The sequence below is a fragment of the Geotrypetes seraphini genome, chromosome 5 (genome assembly GCF_902459505.1).
Source record: "Geotrypetes seraphini chromosome 5, aGeoSer1.1, whole genome shotgun sequence".
Lineage (NCBI taxonomy): Eukaryota > Metazoa > Chordata > Amphibia > Gymnophiona > Dermophiidae > Geotrypetes > Geotrypetes seraphini.
The window spans coordinates 52435018-52452792 of record NC_047088.1 but is presented as its reverse complement, the minus strand read 5'-3'; the positions used below and the strand labels follow the sequence as shown (position 1 = coordinate 52452792).

Below are 17775 nucleotides of genomic sequence, written 5' to 3'. Positions count from 1 at the left end.
TTTGGTTTGACCTAATGTGGCACCTTGTATGGTTCTTATCTTTGGATAAATGTATGAAAGCATAGTTACTGAACCTTTGACAAATTTTTCAACGTTTTTAAAGTCATTTCCCTCAGCATGTCTCCTCAATTGTATAGCATTGCTCACTTTTAAGTATTTCCTCTTTCATTATTTCTTTTCAGATATGATTCCCTTCTCCAAAGAACCTCTCAAATCGATGATGTCATTAAAGAGGAAAGGCATTAGACCAAAAATAACTGCTTACAATCATAATTAAAAAGAGATATCGTTCAAAAATTCTGCCAATACAGATAACTACATCACAGACGAAGCAATGAATTCGACAAAGCTGGGCTTCTCATATAACATCTTTACATGGAAATTTTCTATTTGTACCCTCATATTCTATACTTATTACGGTAAGTAGATATCTGTTTTGGAATTAGAGCTGTATCAGGTTTGTTTGAAAACCCAAAGAAAAATAAAGAGAAAAAAATGTGCCAAATACACTTTAATATTTGTTATTTTCCACTAGTCCTATCCTATGCATCTGGACCTATTTGCAGAAATGTGTGTTAATAGTGGTATCTCAGTAGTGCATTTTCATAATCTGGCCCATAAATGGAAAATCAAACTTAGGAACACTAACATTCATCCACAAGAGGTAGGAGTTATTACACTTTTGCCTTGCTTTTATGACGCACCTCTGGGTCAATAACAGTACTTAAAAGTAAACTGCCAAATAGAGACAACTGTTAACGTCAGTGGGGGTAGTCAACAATACAATGGCAAAAGTTCACATGTAGTCTGAAAGGTGAAGATAATTAATTAATTATATCTGTGTAAGATTTTCTCTCTCTTTTTTTGTGCTTAATTTAAGAAGAGCTTCTGAAAAAAAGCAATTCAGCCAGTTAGGTGTTTATCATATCACATCAAAGTAACTTTATTTTTCTGTTGTTGGACTTTGAAAACTCAAAATATAAGCATGAACACCAACTGTTTTACAAGAAGATATTAAGCTTTGACATCTACATTTTTTTCCTCTTCTGTAAATGCATTTCTGATTAATGCAGCATCTGCTTTTCTTTTATTCAATCAATCATCACAACTAGAAAAATAACAAAAATGAGTGGTGATTCCTTAATAAACAGTCTTCCAGATTCTTCACTATTTAGCTAAGCAGACACTATAATAGGGGAACAGAACTTTGAATTTTTTTCTCTCTCTTTGTTCCTGAATAGGGAACAAAAACTTCCAGTGAATCTAAAAACTTTTGAACTTTGACATGAGTCCTTCCATTGGAACCTCCGCCCCCCCTCTCCCCCCCACACACACTTTTTTTTAACTATTATTGAGACAAACTTAAACCATATTCCATTTCACAAAAAGCAAAATGTGCTGAACATGTGTTTTGTTTTTTTGTTTTTTTTAATAAAAGCATGTGCATCAACTGCTTTACTAGAAAATACTTTTTTTGTGTGTGTGGAAGCTCTCATGGGAAGGTCCATGACCAAAACCAGTTAGTACAGGAAAAGGGTGAAAGAGTAGTAGATGAAGTTTTGGAAAGCTTGATGGCCAGGGCTGTGGAATAAGTGATATTTAATATGCATGCTCTGGAACTCCTGTTGCGTGCCCTACTTGGTAACCCGGATCAGGATGCTTGCTTAGTGCATAAAAGTGTAACTTTAGAAATTGGCAGGAACTTTCTGTTGCTTGACCACCTGTATTCTCAGTCAGAGATGATGTAAAGGGTTTCAGACAAGCACACTTTTCAAAGTTTGTTTGGTCTCACTTCCTCACAACTGTTAGGTTCAAAAGAATCATTTTACAGAATCTCAGAGTTCAAAGAGAAGTGTTGAGTTAAGTGGTCCTCATATGAAAGTTCATACACAGTCATTCCTAAACATATTTCCCTTTTGTTATTAAAGCAGATAAGCAGGCATAGGGAGACTTCTGTGTTGTCTTTTCAATGGAATACGATTAAATAGATTTTTGTTGAAGATCTTTACGTGTCATTAGCATATCTCACATAATTGAACTGTTTGAATGGTAGTCTGCTTAGTCAACTGGAAGAACTGAGACACTCGCAGTGAATGCTGTCCTTCTGACCCTTGAAGAAACTCAAGGGCCCATGTCTGAGGAACAATTGAGCTGAAAATTCAAACTTAGGAATAGGATACCATCCTTTTGTTCATTTTGGCAGCAAAATCTTTTTGAAAGCAAACAAGGGCCAGAATAAAGAGAAAATGTTGCGAAGTCATGATCCCTCATAATTCACCCCAAAACATCACCTAGGAAACACACAAACAGAAAAAGGAATCAGCTTGTGACATGGAAACTATATTGCTGACTATTTAAATCTATGAATGGTTGTTGAATAATATAGGGTGCCCACAAAAATACTCCTTGATTTTAAATGGTTACAAAACTCATAAAGTTTCATATGGTATCTGTTGATTACAAACACTCGATGTGCGCCCCACCTGTTACTTGGCAAACATCGGTGCGATAATCGAGCTCAAACTAGACTCTCCGAAGCATATCCGGCGTGATCGCGTTTATAGCTTCATCCACAGTTGCAGGTAGTAGAGGTACATACACTCTGGGCTCCTTTTATGAAGCCGCGTTAGTGGTTTAACACATGTAATAGCGTGCGCTAATGTGGCGGCAGTACTAGCTACTACCGCCTCTTCTTGAGCAGGTGGTAGTTTTTCGGCTAGCACGGGGGTTAGTGCATGATAAAAAGTCACATGCGATAAAGCCACTAACGCGGCTTTATAAAAGGAGCCCTCTGTCTTTCACGTACTCCCAAAGGAAAAAGACACAAACAATAACGTCTCGGGGGCCACTTGAGGAACACCTGGTCATTTTGTCTCATTACATTGTCTGACAGTTGTAACTTCTGCACCAATTGCAGCTTATTAGGATGAAAGTGCAAGCGAATGTATAAGATAATACTAATAATTTTATTCTTATATACCGCCAGACCAGAAATGGTTCTAGGTGGTTCACAACAAATAGAGCTGAACGTGCAGCGAAAAATACAATTCATAATAGAAATACATCGAATTGTAAAATATATGAAATACATGATTAGTTTTTAATATTTTTTTAAACTTTATTGAATTTTAAATAATGGCAGTGCATTACAAAAATTATAACATGAAAAGCTTGCATAAAATGCACCTTAATACACAAAATATAATGAAACAACCATTTTCCCCCTATCATTCCACTATTAATACCTTAAATCCTATTTTTATATATAATTATTTTTAAAAGCAAAGAATGCTAACCTTACTTTTTGGGACTCGTATTTGCTGTCATCTAATATAATAAAACGCTAAGCCGTTTTCCGTGAGATGTAGGGCACCTCAGGTAGGAGTGCACATGCACGCAAATCTCTCTGGCCGGTCGTCGGCATCGTCTTCGCTCCTCTCCCTGGCACACCCGAAACCCTGTTCAGCCTCCCATCCGACCCTCGCTTCGTCTCCCTTAGTCCCTTGCCGCCGCTCCTCTTCTCTTCCCGCCCCGCGGTCCCGACAAACGTCCTGACTCCAGCAGGGGCCGCAGCACTCTAAACACGTTGCTTCGCGGCCTGCTACTGCCCTGATTTGCTCTGCCCGACACGGCAGAGCAAATCAGGCCAGTAAAAGGCCACGAAGCAGCGTGTTTAGAGTGCTGCGGCCCCTGCTGGAGTCAGGACATTTGGCGGGACCACGGGAAGGGGGCAGGAAGGGACTAAGGGAGCAGAGGGTTGAAATATATTTCTTTCAGCTAGCATTTGACGACAGGTAGTTCTATAGAAAATGAACTGCCACTTACTGGGACAAGCCACTGATTTTCTGGAAATGATGCTGAAAATCTTTACTGACTGTTCTGGCACTACCAAGAAGAATCAACATGAGAAAGGTCTCCACGAAGATAACAAAGGCAAATAAACAGTGGTGATCATCAAATGAAGAGGTGAAATGGTCAGCAGATTCATTCAAAAATCTTTAAATGGTGAGAACAGGACCCGATATGGGAACAGCTTTGGGGGAGGGGTGTGCTGTGAGGCAGACAGCTTTGCTTGGGGGGGAAGACAGAAGGGGAGCCACAGAGACACAGTCAGGGATGAACTGGAGAGGGAGAGGGAAAGGGGGCTGCTTTGGGGAGGGGTGTGCTGGGAGGCAGACAGCTTTGCTTGGGGGGAGGACAGAAAGGGTGCCACGGAGAGACAGTCAGGGAGGAACTGGAGGGGGAGAGGGAAAGGGGGCTGCTTTGGGGGAGGGGTGTTCTGGGAGACAGACCGCTTTGCTTGGGGGGGGAAGACAGAAGAGGGGCCACGGAGAGACAGTCAGGGAGGAACTGGAGGGGGAGAGGGAAAGGGTCTGCTTTGGGGGAGGGGTGTGCTGGGAGGCAGACAGCTTTGCTTGGGGGGAGACAGAAGGGGGGGCCACGGAGAGACAGTCAAGGAGGAACTGGAGGGGGAGAGGGAAAGGGGGCTGCTTTGGGGGAGGCAGACAGCTTTGCTTGGTGGGGGAAGACAGAAGGGGGGACATGAAGAGACAGTTAGGGATGAACTGGAGAGGGAGAGGGAAAGGGGGCTGCTTTGGGGAGGGGTGTGCTGGGAGGCACACAGCTTTGCTTGGGGGGAAGACAGAAGGGGGGCCATGAAGAGACAGTCAGGGAGGAACTGGAGGCCGAGAGGAAAAGAAGGCTTCTTTGGGGGGGAGGGGTGTGTTGGGAGGCAGACAGCTTTGCTTGGGGGAGGGGAGACAGAAGGGGGCCACAGAGAGACAGTCAGGGAGGAACTGGAGGGGGAGAGGGAAAGGGGGGCTGCTTTCTAGCACCCGTTAATGTAACGGGCTTTAACACTAGTTCAGAATAATTGAGGTGGGAAGTTATTAAGCTGTGTTAAGGCTACAAGGTGTTTTATATAATGCAAATGAAAGGGTCCTAACACAATTTGGCATGTCTTACCATGGTGATATTTAGGTCACCACAGATTACATAGTAGTGAGATATAAAATAAATGAATGCATATAAATGAATGCATATAAATGAATGCATTTTTCTGTCATGGGTGGACAGAAAAATCACTGTAATTTTACCCCAGCCAAAAGCCAGGATTATTTTATCAGACAATAAATCAGGCCTCATGGCTTTGGTCCAATACTCCAAGGCTGCAGGGCCACCCAGAGACCAAGCCAAGCCCGGGGCAAACAATACTGAGAATCTGGCCCCATCCCCTGCCCCCTTCCCTCACCCCACACCTATTTCTTCCCATGACAGTGACTCTCACATGCTTCCTGCAGATGACCGAGAAACTTCCCCTCCACAACGCCAGGAAATTACATGAGATAGAGGCAAGATGTAGCAGAGAGGAGATATCCCGGTCAGCCGTAAGCAGTGTGTGAGAGTCGCTACCACTGCTGCCGATGACCTCTTTAGAGAGAGGCTTGTTAAGGGAAGGAGGGGAGGGGGAAGTAGGTCTGTGGAAGCCCAGGATAGATTTTTATATACCTGGTAGCATGTCCCCCTTGAAGGCTAAGCCCAGGGGAACCTTGTCAGGCCTCTTGGCAGCCATGCTGGGCTACATTTGATAGGACTGTCAAAGTCCCCCTCCCCCTTAGAGACTACCACTAGGGTTCTATTTTGAAGGTAGCAGTGACCAGAGCAAGAACAAGTGGGGATCACTTCTGGCTGATCACCATTGGATCACCAGGGAAACCAGTAGTGAAAAATAGGGTCTTTCAGGGCATGGGGAACCCTTTGAGGTAGTGGTAGGCTTGGATCAGGGGGACAGGGGGAAGATCTGACAGTCCTGATAGTTGCAGCACAGGATGTAGCCTTGAGGTCCAATGCTCCCAGGCTACTGGAATAGCACTGCTTATGAGATGCCTCGCAAACAGCGTTATTCATTTATCATGTGAGTCATCAGTCTGTGAGATTGCTATCCAGCAGGTTGTTGAATCCCATGGTGAATCAAGGTGCAGAAAGAGTTTACCTTTTCCACATCTTAATAACTCCCCCTCCCCCCCAAAAAAAAAAAAAGTTTATGCAATAGGTGGTCAAACATCTAGAATATAGGGAAATATGATTTGCCTTGTCACGTTTCTAGCATCTGAACAAATTTACATCATCAATTTGCAGGTCTGAACTCATCTATTACAATATAGTTAAATATATTGGGGCTCATAATCGAAACGGAAATACGTCTAGAAACCAGCCTAAATTGGTACTTAGTCGATCAGTGAGACAAGTCGTCCAAGTGCCGATAATCGAACCGGGTTTTAGATGTATCTAAAAATGACTTAGGCCTTCACAGTGCTGCAGTACGTTCAGAGCTAAAAGGGATGTTTTAGGAGGAGTGGTGAGGGCGGCATGTGGGCGGGACGTGGGCTGTCCTAGACTTAGTCGTATTGCATGTATAACTGAAAGTTTTACAATACTGCCAAGACGGAACTTGGACATTGTGACTTAGGCCATCTAAAACCAGGTCTAAGTCACAAGAAGGTATCTAAACTGACCAGATAACCACTGTAGGGACGAAGTACAGACCCCTACACACTTCCCCAGTGATCACTGACCCCCCCCCCCCCACACACACACACACACATACTGCCATAAAATTCGTAACAACTTTACATATCTGCCTCCAGAACATCAGCACATCAGTACCTGGCAGCCTGGCATAGGAAAGCCTAGTAGAGCTGCATAGAAGTGGCTTAAGGGTGGGCTAGTGAACAATGGGAAGGAAAACCCAGGCCCATCAGCCACTCTAACCACTTCATGCATGGTGAAACATGTGTACCCCCCCAAAAAAAACCAAACCCTTATGTACTGCCATATAAGTGGCAACTGCTGCCATAAGGGCTATTGGGGTAGTAGATAGGTGGGTCTAGTCGGTTCTGAGGGGTGTTTGGCGGGGCTCACCATGACCTATAAGGTTGTTGTGGTGAGATGTGTAAGTGGCACCCTTTTTATGAAGTTCACCCACTACTCTGGTACAATGTTTGGGTGTCCAGTCCATCACTTTGCTGACCCCGCCCAAGTCCAAAAAGGTCTTTTTCTAGGCATTTTTGACTTGGACGAATTTTTGGATGAAAATGGGGTATAAAGATGGACGATTTAGTGGTCTGGACGATCAGATGGCTGGATGTACAATTAGACGATTTTCAAAAAAAAATATGTTGGACGTATTTCAAAAATAGACCTTTTCCTATGTCCAACTTTGGGGGACTAGCGACTTAGGCCCCAAACGACTTAGACGTATCTTTTGATTATGCCCCTCATTGGCTTTTGCATAAAATTGTTTTTTAGTACTTTGGAGGCACTGCAACTGCAGAAATATGTTAAGGAAAATGCTTGTTAATAATAATAAGGAGATCAAGACTCTTTATTATTTAAACATCAATAACATTGGGCAACATTCATTTTGGTGCCTCAAATGTTAGACCTATTTCTGGGTATATTTGACCTGCTGATTCAAAAAATGGTACCAGTTTTCTCTTATCAGCTCTAGTTTTTGAGATACAGAACATGTGCCACATACCAATCTTCACCCTGCTCACCCATTAAAAAATCAGGATATTTTAATATAGTGTTTAAATTAAATATCTTTTATGAATGAATGAAACATATTAAAAATTAAAAGAAAAGTGTACAACATGAAAATCTACTTATTTCATACCAAAATCACAAGGTTATGATACAAATTTTCCAGTCATTTGACACACAAGAAACTCCTTTGGTAAGGCTTCCAAGAGTGAGATCTGCCAGGACAATCCCGCATAAGATTCCAACAATAGTCTGCCATCATGTGTGCATCCCATCTTCTTTAGTATTTGGCTTCTATTGTTTTTATGTCTTGTTGAAATTTTTCACCTTGCTCTTTACCTAAGTCTGGAAAGCAATCTAAGTTACTGTGCAGATAATGGACTTTAACACTAATATTATAGCCAAGCCTGTTGAAATGAAAGAGCATATCCTCTACTAATTGTATGTAGTTGTCTGCCTTCTTGTTGCCAAGAAAGTTTTTCACATCAAGAACAAATGAAGACCAGGCACATGATTTGATTTCATTCATTGATGGTATGAAATGTGTGTCATTTATAAGTTATCTGATCTGGACCATCGAAAATTCCTGATTTCAGTTTTTCCATGGTAAGCCCAGGTAACATATGTGCTGTATATTCAATTCACAAACCGTCTTTATTCAAAACCTTTGTAAATTGTTTTATCAGGCCTAGCTTTATATGTCGTGGTGGCAGTATGATTCTATCTCGTGCTGCCAAAGGTTCATTGATTACATTTTGTCCTCCAACTACCATATATTCCCTCGGAGGCCAATCTTTTTTTGCCCAATGTTCATATTTGGCTCTACTATCCCAAAGGCATAAAAAGCAAGGATACTTTGTATAGACACTTTGTTGATCAAGAAGAAAATGAATCATTTTCAAGTCTATACAGATCCCCCATTGATGTTCTTGGTAACTTATCTTTTCCAAGACTAAAGAGATGGCCTTGTATGCTTCTTTCATCCTGGTGGAGTAACCAATTGGAATAGAACCATATTTGTTGCCATTATTTAAAAAAATGTATTTGAAACTATGTTTTGAACTGTTGAAAAGATGCCACTCACTTGGGTTATATTCTGAAAGACCCATTTTCTTCAGAATGTTTACAATGTCACTGTAGAATACTAAGTTGGTGTCTTCAGTAAAGAATGGAAACAAGTCCTTTTCTGTCCTTCAATAAAATGTAATTTTCCAGACGATCATACAACCAAATCCACCGAGGGAAGGAGCGACACCAGCCCTTAGATGAGTCAAGGCATAGGCTCTAGTTATGATCCTTGACTGTTTTGTATTGTTCCTATTTGATTCCCTTTTGGTTGTATGTTCTCTTTTGCAATTGGTAATAAATATAAATACCAAAAAAAAAAATTAATGCAATTTTCATTCCAGGTTGAAGTACATTCTAGTCTGGAGGTAAGCAATTCAGAAGACTCTTTGGAAAGATTTAAGTCCCTGGTCAGATCACTCAATTCATTCTGGTCAAAACGTTCACTATGTAAAGTTGTTTGGGAATCACTGTCACTGCCCCCACTTTATTTACCTTGTGCGATATCAGACATGCAAGACTCATCCTCTCAGAGCTGTAGTAGTTCATGGAAAGGTGGGACGGGTACAAGATCCGAGTGTGGAACAGGTCTCCTGGCTTAAAGTAGATCAGGGTAAGACCACTTGTCATGATTATTTCTATTGATGCATACGATATTAACAATACAAAAATAACAGTCATCAAAGTAGTTTTTTAGTTTCAAGTTTATTTAAATTTTGTTATCCCGCCTTTTCAAAGTTTCAAAGCAGCGAACATTCATAAAACATTTGAGTGGGGTTAAGACAATTAAGACAGAATAATAAAATGACATCAAATATTAAAATCGCATCATTTTTTCAAAAAACAGAACAAGAACAAAAACAACAATGACAACAACAACCATCGGTACTCCAAATTTCAGGAAGTTTCTCTTTCCATTTGCCCACTGGTGCAAATGCTCTGTACAAGTTTTGTGTACAATATGAGGAGCCCATGGCTTATCTTGATCTCCAAGCTTGACACAAAAATAACCTACATATGCTCTTTTAACAAACTTAGAAATAGGTTTCCTACTTGCTTTCAGTGTGTACTCCCCACAAATATAGCAAAATACTTTGGAATGATTCAAGCAGCTCCATCTTGAAGTAGCCATAACCTCTACAGTGTTCGATCTGCAAAAATGAAATGATATGAGTGAGAAAAAATACACACCTCTATATGATCATAATTATTATACAGTTAAGTTACTTACCTTTTACAATCCAATGTTTTGGATGAAAAACTACAATTGGAAATATGTAAATACTCTCACTATGGCCTCCTTTTACAAAGCCGCGCTAGCGGTTTAACACACGTAATAGCATGCGCTAAACTGCCAGCCGCGCTAGCCGCTACTGCCTTTTCTTGAGCAGGCAGTAGTTTTTCGGCTAGCGCGTGGATTAACGTGTTATTAAAAGTCATGTGCGCTAAAACCACTAACGCGGCTTAGTAAAAAGAGCCCTATATCTGCTAACTTGTATGCAAAAACACAAACCAGGTACCTTTGAAATAAAATTTATATAGTCTAAGGAAACCATGTTTTACCATCTATGCTTTTTGCACATAATTATGTAATATAATAGAACAAAGGTGATTTTGTTATTTGAGCTTTACATTTTTAGCCAGTGTGTATTATAGGAAAGGAAGTAGACGAATAGTTATGAAACAAAGGATATGTGGATAATTTAAATACATAACTCCCTCCTTTACAAAACAATGCTAGTGTTTTTAGCACCAGCCATGGCTGTAACAGTTTGGATGCGCATAGAAATTCTATGAAAGTCGGAGCTGTTACCGCAGTGGCTGGTGCTAAAAACACTAGTGTGGCTTTGTAAAGGAGGGGGTAAATTTCCCATTCAAAAAAGAAAGCTTATTATGACATCCCAATTCTGCAGAAGAGATCTTGTTAAATAGTGGTAAAAAAAATTCATAAATTCATCCATATCTAAGAAACTAGAGCTGATGTGGTCTATCCAATGCAATTTCCTGAATCAGAGCCCCAAATACCCCCTGGAACAGGTAAAAAAAAACCAACAAGGCACCAAGAAAAAAAAATATGGGTTTTTTGGCCAATTATTTCATTTTTGAGATTAAGTTTTATCAGCAATGCTCTGGAGTGGCAATAGGCCCCCTCATTTGCATCTACAGTAGCAAATTCATTTATGGCTAGATTAGGAGAGAAATTGATTTACCCTTCTCTTTCTGTGCACACAGTATGCAGGATATGGTTCATTGATGATGCATTTTGTCTTTGGAAAAGATCAAGATCTGCTTTGGAAGCTTTGGGGTGTTTTTGAATAAGTATCACCCAAAGATCAAATTTAAGAAGAAGTACAATGATCAAGAAATAACCGTTTTGGATGTGAATGTGATGATTAAGAACAAGCAACTTTTGACAACTGTATACAGGTATTCCGAAGTTACAGATAGGAGCTTCATGCTTCACTTCTCTAACACGCACACTTTTCACGAGAAGAATAACATTCCCTTTGCTCAGTTCCGTCATTATACTCCTAACAGCAAATATAAGAGTGAAACAGATCACCTATATCAGAAATGTATTGAGAAAGGGTACCCAAGTAAGATAGTGAAACAAACTGCTAGACGCGTGTTTTTAATCCTCGGGAGGATAAACAGAAAAACGATGTGTTGCCTTTTGTCATTAAATAGACTTTAAAATCAGATGAATTGTTCCAGATAGTGATGACACATCTTCCCATTTTGAGGGCTCATCAGATATTTGAGGATAGGAGAGTGTTGTTTTGACCCTAGTGAATAGAAGGGAAAAACAAGCTCCGATCCACATAGGGAGGAGCGAAGACAAATCGGCCGAAGCCTTGGGGCCAATCGGCAAGGAGTAAGAGGGGGGGGCAGGATAGATTAGGGGTAAGCGGAGGGAAGGTTGCCCCTCTCGATCCGGCATCGCACGAGACGGAAGCGGCTTCCCTTCCGCCCACCCTCTACCGCTGTCGGTTCTTCACCTCCACCCTCTACCGCTATCGGTTCTTCACCTTCTTGGGCGCCTCTGGCTCCAGCAGCAATCAATCCGGCTACCGGCGTACGCTCTCCGACGGGTGAGCGCACAGCCGGAGTGTCTGTAAGCGGAGCGTCGGTTTCGCGCTGGGCCACGCTGCCAGGAGCAGTCTCCGACCCAGCAGGAGCGGAAGGGAGGTCGCGGGAGACCAAGTCAGCTTGTCTCCTCAGCTCCAGAATTCTCCCCCACTGCTATCGCCAAGCAGACTTCCGGAAGCAAGGCGGCTCACCCGGCTGCCAGCGTGCCTCTCTCCTACAGACAATGCGGCTGGGAAGCGTTCCCTCTGACGTCGTGACATCAGAGGAACACTTCTGGGTCAGCTGCAAGAGGCACATAGGATCCGCTGCCCGCGGCTTTCAGCGAACGATGCAGGAAGATGGAGGAGGGCGCCAGCAAGACAGAAAACACCGCATCACAATAGAATAGGCATTACAATAGAAAACCTGGGAAACAAAATTACTTCATTGGTAATTTCCCTGCTGGCGGCATTTGCTGATAGTTAAAATAGCTCAGCTAATATTTCTTGTGAAGTCATTTTGCATACGAAGCAACAGTTAGATAAATAGGACTTAAACGCTGGCATGGATTATGAAAGTTCAATGAGGAGCATGCGCGGTATACGCGTGGGCACGTTATACCAAAATTTTCTTATATAAATTCCTTGTTACCGCGCGCTATACCCGTGTGCGCGTTGTATGCGTGAAAATACAGTAAATAAATTTTAATTGATTTCACCTACAACAATTAATTCTAGCTAATATGGATATTGTCACCCTTTTCCTTGTTATGCTCCATGTAACATTATCTATCACAAATAGTTGTGACAGAAATAATGTTCTGTGAATAAATTAAGGTTGAATTTTGTTGATTTATTCAGTGTACTTTTTAAGTTAACTAAAAGTAGCTGAAAAACCACTGAGGGAAACTTTTACAACTGCACAACTTCAATTAAAAGATTCTGGCCTTACCTTTCCTGAGTCACACTAGGGGCAATCAGATGAAAAAAAAAAAAAATCTAGTTATAGATGCACAGAAAGTAGCAGCCTGAAAGTAATTGTGTATTCAGTTTTAATGGAGCTGAATCTCCTGCTGAGATTTCAATATCTGACAGCGTTGCTTTCATTGCCCCAAATGCCCAACCTTTTTCTAATGTTTGACCTTGGGTATGATTATATTCCTGTATGTGTCTCCTGTGATGCAAAACCATTTGCTTGTATCAGTCATTTCTACCCATCAATCCTTTACCAAATTATGACAGAAAAGAACCCGTTTGATGCTGCTAAAATTAGATGTGATGGATGCTCCTCTCCCCCCCCCCCCCCAGAAAGCTACCCAGAAAACCAGAAAGTGCGTCCATAAAACCTACCAGATTGGAAAAGAAATGGACTGAGTGAACATATAGGGTTAATGATGTTGCAGGAACTCACACTTTTTGTGCTCATCAGATATTAATGAGCTGATGAATCAAATGTTTTAACCTTAATAAAGCTTTGCTATTTCATGCATAATATTCAAATAGCTCTCACAATTGCGAACCAGGCATGTGGTTTTCCTGAATGTACTATATGCAAATGTTTGAAGAAAATCTATGTCTTTGACAAATAGTCCACTGGGAATCTATCAGGGTGATTCTGTAAACTAGCATCTCCTTTTAACACACTCCAGTACGGTGCAGGGAGCACTAAGGCACTCTGATTCTATAAACGGTGCCTAAAGGTTAGGCACCAAGGAACACAGCGCATAGCACTTATCAATCTTCGGTTAGGCAACGTTTATAGAATCACACCCAATGGCACCTCAATTGGACTTAGACACCATTAGGTGTTAAATCTTAGGCACACCCTATTTATATCAGGGTTTTTTTGGGCCTAAATACCAGCACCTAAGTCTAATTTAGGCACATAGATACAAAAGACGACCAAGATTTGTTGCTAACCATGCCCACTTTCAGGTAGGTGTTTTGACTAGGTGCTTTCCCAAAAGCATGGGCAGGGCCTTAGAAGCCTGGGCCAATCAGGGCCTTAGGCCCCTCCGCAGATACCCTAGAATGAACTGGGTTGGCCTAAGTCTCCGGTTGGCCCAGGAAGGGCCGCAGATACCTGGGCCATTCAGGGCCTTAGGCCCCTCCCCAGTTCGCCCCAGGATGCACCGGGAAGGGGAAGGCCCGCCATTGTGAAAAGGCAGGCCTGCTGGAGGGAGTAGGCATCTCATTGGCTGGCCTTACTATAAAAAGGTATGGGCGGTCAGGGTGGGTTTTGGGGTGCTGAGGTTTGGGGTTGGGGTCTGGGGGTTATCAAGGTGAGGGGTTTGGGGGTATTCCGGGGAAGGGGAGTTATAGCCCCTGATTTTACCTATTGAAATCTATGCTTCAGGTCCCATAATTCACCATGATAGGGTTGAAAGAAAGCCACAACTGGCCTAAAATCTCCCTGTTGCAACAAGGTAACTTGGCAGCTCTGAGAATCTCAGTATAAGCCCTAAACCTCCATTTATGTAATATAACCTTTACCCATACAAATCACCATACAAAAAATGCCTCCTTCTACTACCTGACACTTTATGGAATAACAGAAAATCTTGCAAAAAGACGCTCAGAACCTATATAGCAAGCTTATCAAACCAGAACAGCAGTAATGCCCAGAACTCAACCTGCAGCAACACTACCCATGAAAAGACTGAACTGTGAGTAGCATACAGGGCCCCTCGATTGCCTATACACCGGCTATTGGGAAACTAGAATAAGCTCCTTTGCTATTTATCCCTAGATAGAAACTACTCCTTAGCATAACTTGTCACGGTTCATAGTCAGTGGTGCGCAAGACGCCAGCGCGCCGACAATCCAGCACCAACAGTTCGGCGCAAGATAGAAGCGCATGGGGAAAAAAGTAATTTTTAAAGAGCTCCGACGGGGAGGTTTGGGGTGGTAACCCCCCCACTTTATTGGTTAATGTTCGCGCTGCTGTTGGAGGGGAGTTCGGGGGGTTGGAAACCTCCATTATAGAGAAATCGGAACTTTTTCTGATTTTGGGGGGGAAAGTTCCATTTTCTCTATAATGTGGTGGGTTTCACCCCCCACCCCCACCCCGCAATGGCAGCACAAACACTAATCAATAAAGTGGGGGGTTGCCACCCCAAACCCCCAGTCGGAGCTCTTTAAAAATTATTTTTCCCTCGCGCGCTTCTGTCTTACGCCGAATTGTCAACGCTGGATTGTCCGCACGCTGGCGCGCGATTATCCCATCACCCTTGTCACACCTGAAGAATATAGCCAGACCTTCGTTTAATGCAGGATAAGGAACCATAAATTAGATATAAGAATAAAAGTGCAGACAAAAACTACAAAGGAAACATCATGAAAGCCTGAATCTCCTGCAGTACAGTGCTAGAAAAAGGGAAGCTGAGTTATTTCCTGTACTGTGCAAAATAGAAACATACAAACATGATGGCAGATAAAGGCCAAATGGCCCATCCAGTCTGCCCATCCACAGCATCTATTATATCCTCATCTCCCTATTGGCTAAGGCTCTTTAAATCTTCATTGTGATGTCATAGAACTTTATGGTTGTAGAAACATTGTAACATGATGGCAGATAAAGGCCAAATGGCCCATCTAGTCTGCTCATCCTCAGTAACCATTATCTCTTCCTCTCTCTGATCCAACGTGACTATCCCAGGCTTTCTTGAATTCAGACACAACAGAAAGGATGTACTGTACATTTCCCAAAGCTGACACCTTCTAACATAAGAACATAAGCAATGCCTCCACTGGGTCAGACCCGAGGTCCATCGTGCCCAGCAGTCCGCTCACGCGGCGGCCCAACAGGTCCAGGACCTGTGCAGTAGCCCTCTATCTATACCCCTCTATCCCTTTTTCCAGCAGAAAATTGTCCAATCCTTTCTTGAACTCCAGTACCGTACTCTGTCCTATTATGTCCTCTGGAAGTGCATTCCAGGTGTCCACCACACGCTGGGTAAAGAAAAACTTCCTAGTATTCGTTCTGAATCTGTCTCCTTCCAACTTTTCCGAATGCCCTCTTGTTCTTTTATGTTTTGAAAGTTTGAAGAATTTGTCCCTCTTTACTCTCTCTATGCCCTTCATGATCTTGTAGGTCTTTATCATGTCTCCTCTGAGTCTTCGCTTTTCCAGGGAGAAGAGCCCCAGTCTCTCCAATCTTTCAGTATGAAAGGTTTTCCATGCCCTTAATCATTCGTGTCGCTCTCCTCTGGACCCTCTCAAGTATTGCCATATCCTTCTTAAGGTACGGTGACCAATACTGAACACAGTACTCCAGGTGCGGGCGCACCATTGCCCGATACAACGGCAGGATGACTTCTCTCGTTCTGGTCGTAATACCCTTCTTAATAATACCCAACATTCTGTTTGCCTTCTTCGCGGCTGCTGCGCATTGTGCTGATGACTTCATTGTTGTGTCCACCAGTACACCCAAATCTCTCTCAAGGTTACTTCCCTCTAATACTAATCCCCCCATTTGGTAGCTGAACATCGGGTTCTTTCTCCCTATATGCATGACCTTGCATTTCCCTACATTGAAGTCCATCTGCCATTTATTCGCCCACTCCTCCAGTTTGTTTAAGTCCCTTTGTAGGTCCTCACACTCTTCCGCATTTCTAAGCCTTCTACAGAGTTTAGTGTCATCCGCAAATTTGATAACTTCACACTTCGTCCCCGTTTCCAGGTCATTGATAAATACATTGAACAGCAGCGGTCCGAGTACAGACCCCTGCGGAACTCTGCTCATGACCTTCCTCCAGCCCGAGTAGTGACCCTTCACTCCAACCCTCTGCCTTCTGCCTGCCAACCAGTGTTTGACCCATCTGTGCACGTCCCCTTCCACCCCGTGGTTCCACAGCTTCCTAAGTAGCCGCTCATGGGGTACCTTGTCAATGGCCTTTTTGAAGTCGAGGCAAATGATGTCTACGGGTTCCCCTTTGTCCAACTGACTGTTTACCCCCCTCAAAGAAGTGCAGTAAGTTTGTTTGGCACGATCTTCCCTTGCAGAAGCCATGTTGGCTCGCTTTCATCAGCCCATTTTTTTTCGATGTGCTCACAGATGCTGTCCTTTATCAGTGCTTCTACCATCTTGCCCGCAACCGATGTCAAACTTACCAGCCTATAGTTTCCCGGGTCTCCTCTTGACCCCTTTTTAAAGATAGGTGTAACATTTGCTATCTTCCAGTCCTCCGGGATCTCTCAAGTTATTTTTTCTTTTCTACCTTTCGTTGTCTGAGAATGCTATTTTTTGAATCCATTAGTTCCAATCTTTTTTCTGCTTTCCTTGTGTCAATCTGCTCCAAGTTCTTTCTCACAATCTTATTTCTATTTTTCTCTTTCCTCGTCTGACACTGATCTTCCCTTTTGTCTTTCTTCCATTTTTTTCTTTTCTGCTTCTACAGTCATAGATTCAGCTTCCTATTCTCCCTGTCTTTCATTCTCTCCCTAGTTCCTCATTTCCACCCTCATACTACTTCCTACCATAACATCATCTATCTTCCACTGAAAAGTGTAGTTACTTACCTGTAATGTAGGTTCTCCGTGGACAGCAGGATAGTCAGCCACATATGGGTGTTGTCCCAACACCTCCCAATTTGCGGATAGGCTCTCCAATAGCTCAGAGAGATTTTTTTTTTTTTTTTTTCCTCTGAGCACGTGCAGTGCCTGGGCCCCACTGGGCATACCCGAGCCCTACCCATTTCCCCCTGCTTCCCCCTAATCCCCAGGATGTTCCTAGCTGTGGCCGGGTCGGCCGTATGGGGAGGCGGGTGGGTTGTGTGGCTGACTATCCTGCTGTCCACGGAGAACCTACGTTACAGGTAAGTAACTACACTTTCTCCTAGGACAAGCAGGATGAGTCAGCCACATATGGGTGACTCCCTAGCCGAGGGATGTACCGACTGGACCTGTGCCTTAGCGCTTTGTGCATCCCTCGCCTGGCTGTGGAGGCCGAGCCGGGCAGGGTAATCAGGCAAAGCAGGTAAAGTTGTGGAAACAAGGTTTTAGATAAAGTGCTGTGTTAACTGAGCAATAATACTCACAGAACAATGAACTGGTCAATGACAATCAATGAACAGTGAGAAACCAACTGGTCAACAGT

At 42.8% G+C, this 17775-nt stretch overlaps 1 long non-coding RNA gene across 1 annotated transcript in view; it reads right to left on the bottom strand.

Moving 5' to 3' along the window:
* Window positions 1–916: 916 nt before the first annotated feature.
* Window positions 917–17775, bottom strand: part of LOC117360824 — a 125097-nt gene continuing 108238 nt past the window's right edge. Inside the window, exon 2 of the long non-coding RNA XR_004539529.1 lies at window positions 917–2291. This is a non-coding gene — a long non-coding RNA (uncharacterized LOC117360824). The remainder of the gene's footprint in view (window positions 2292–17775) is intronic.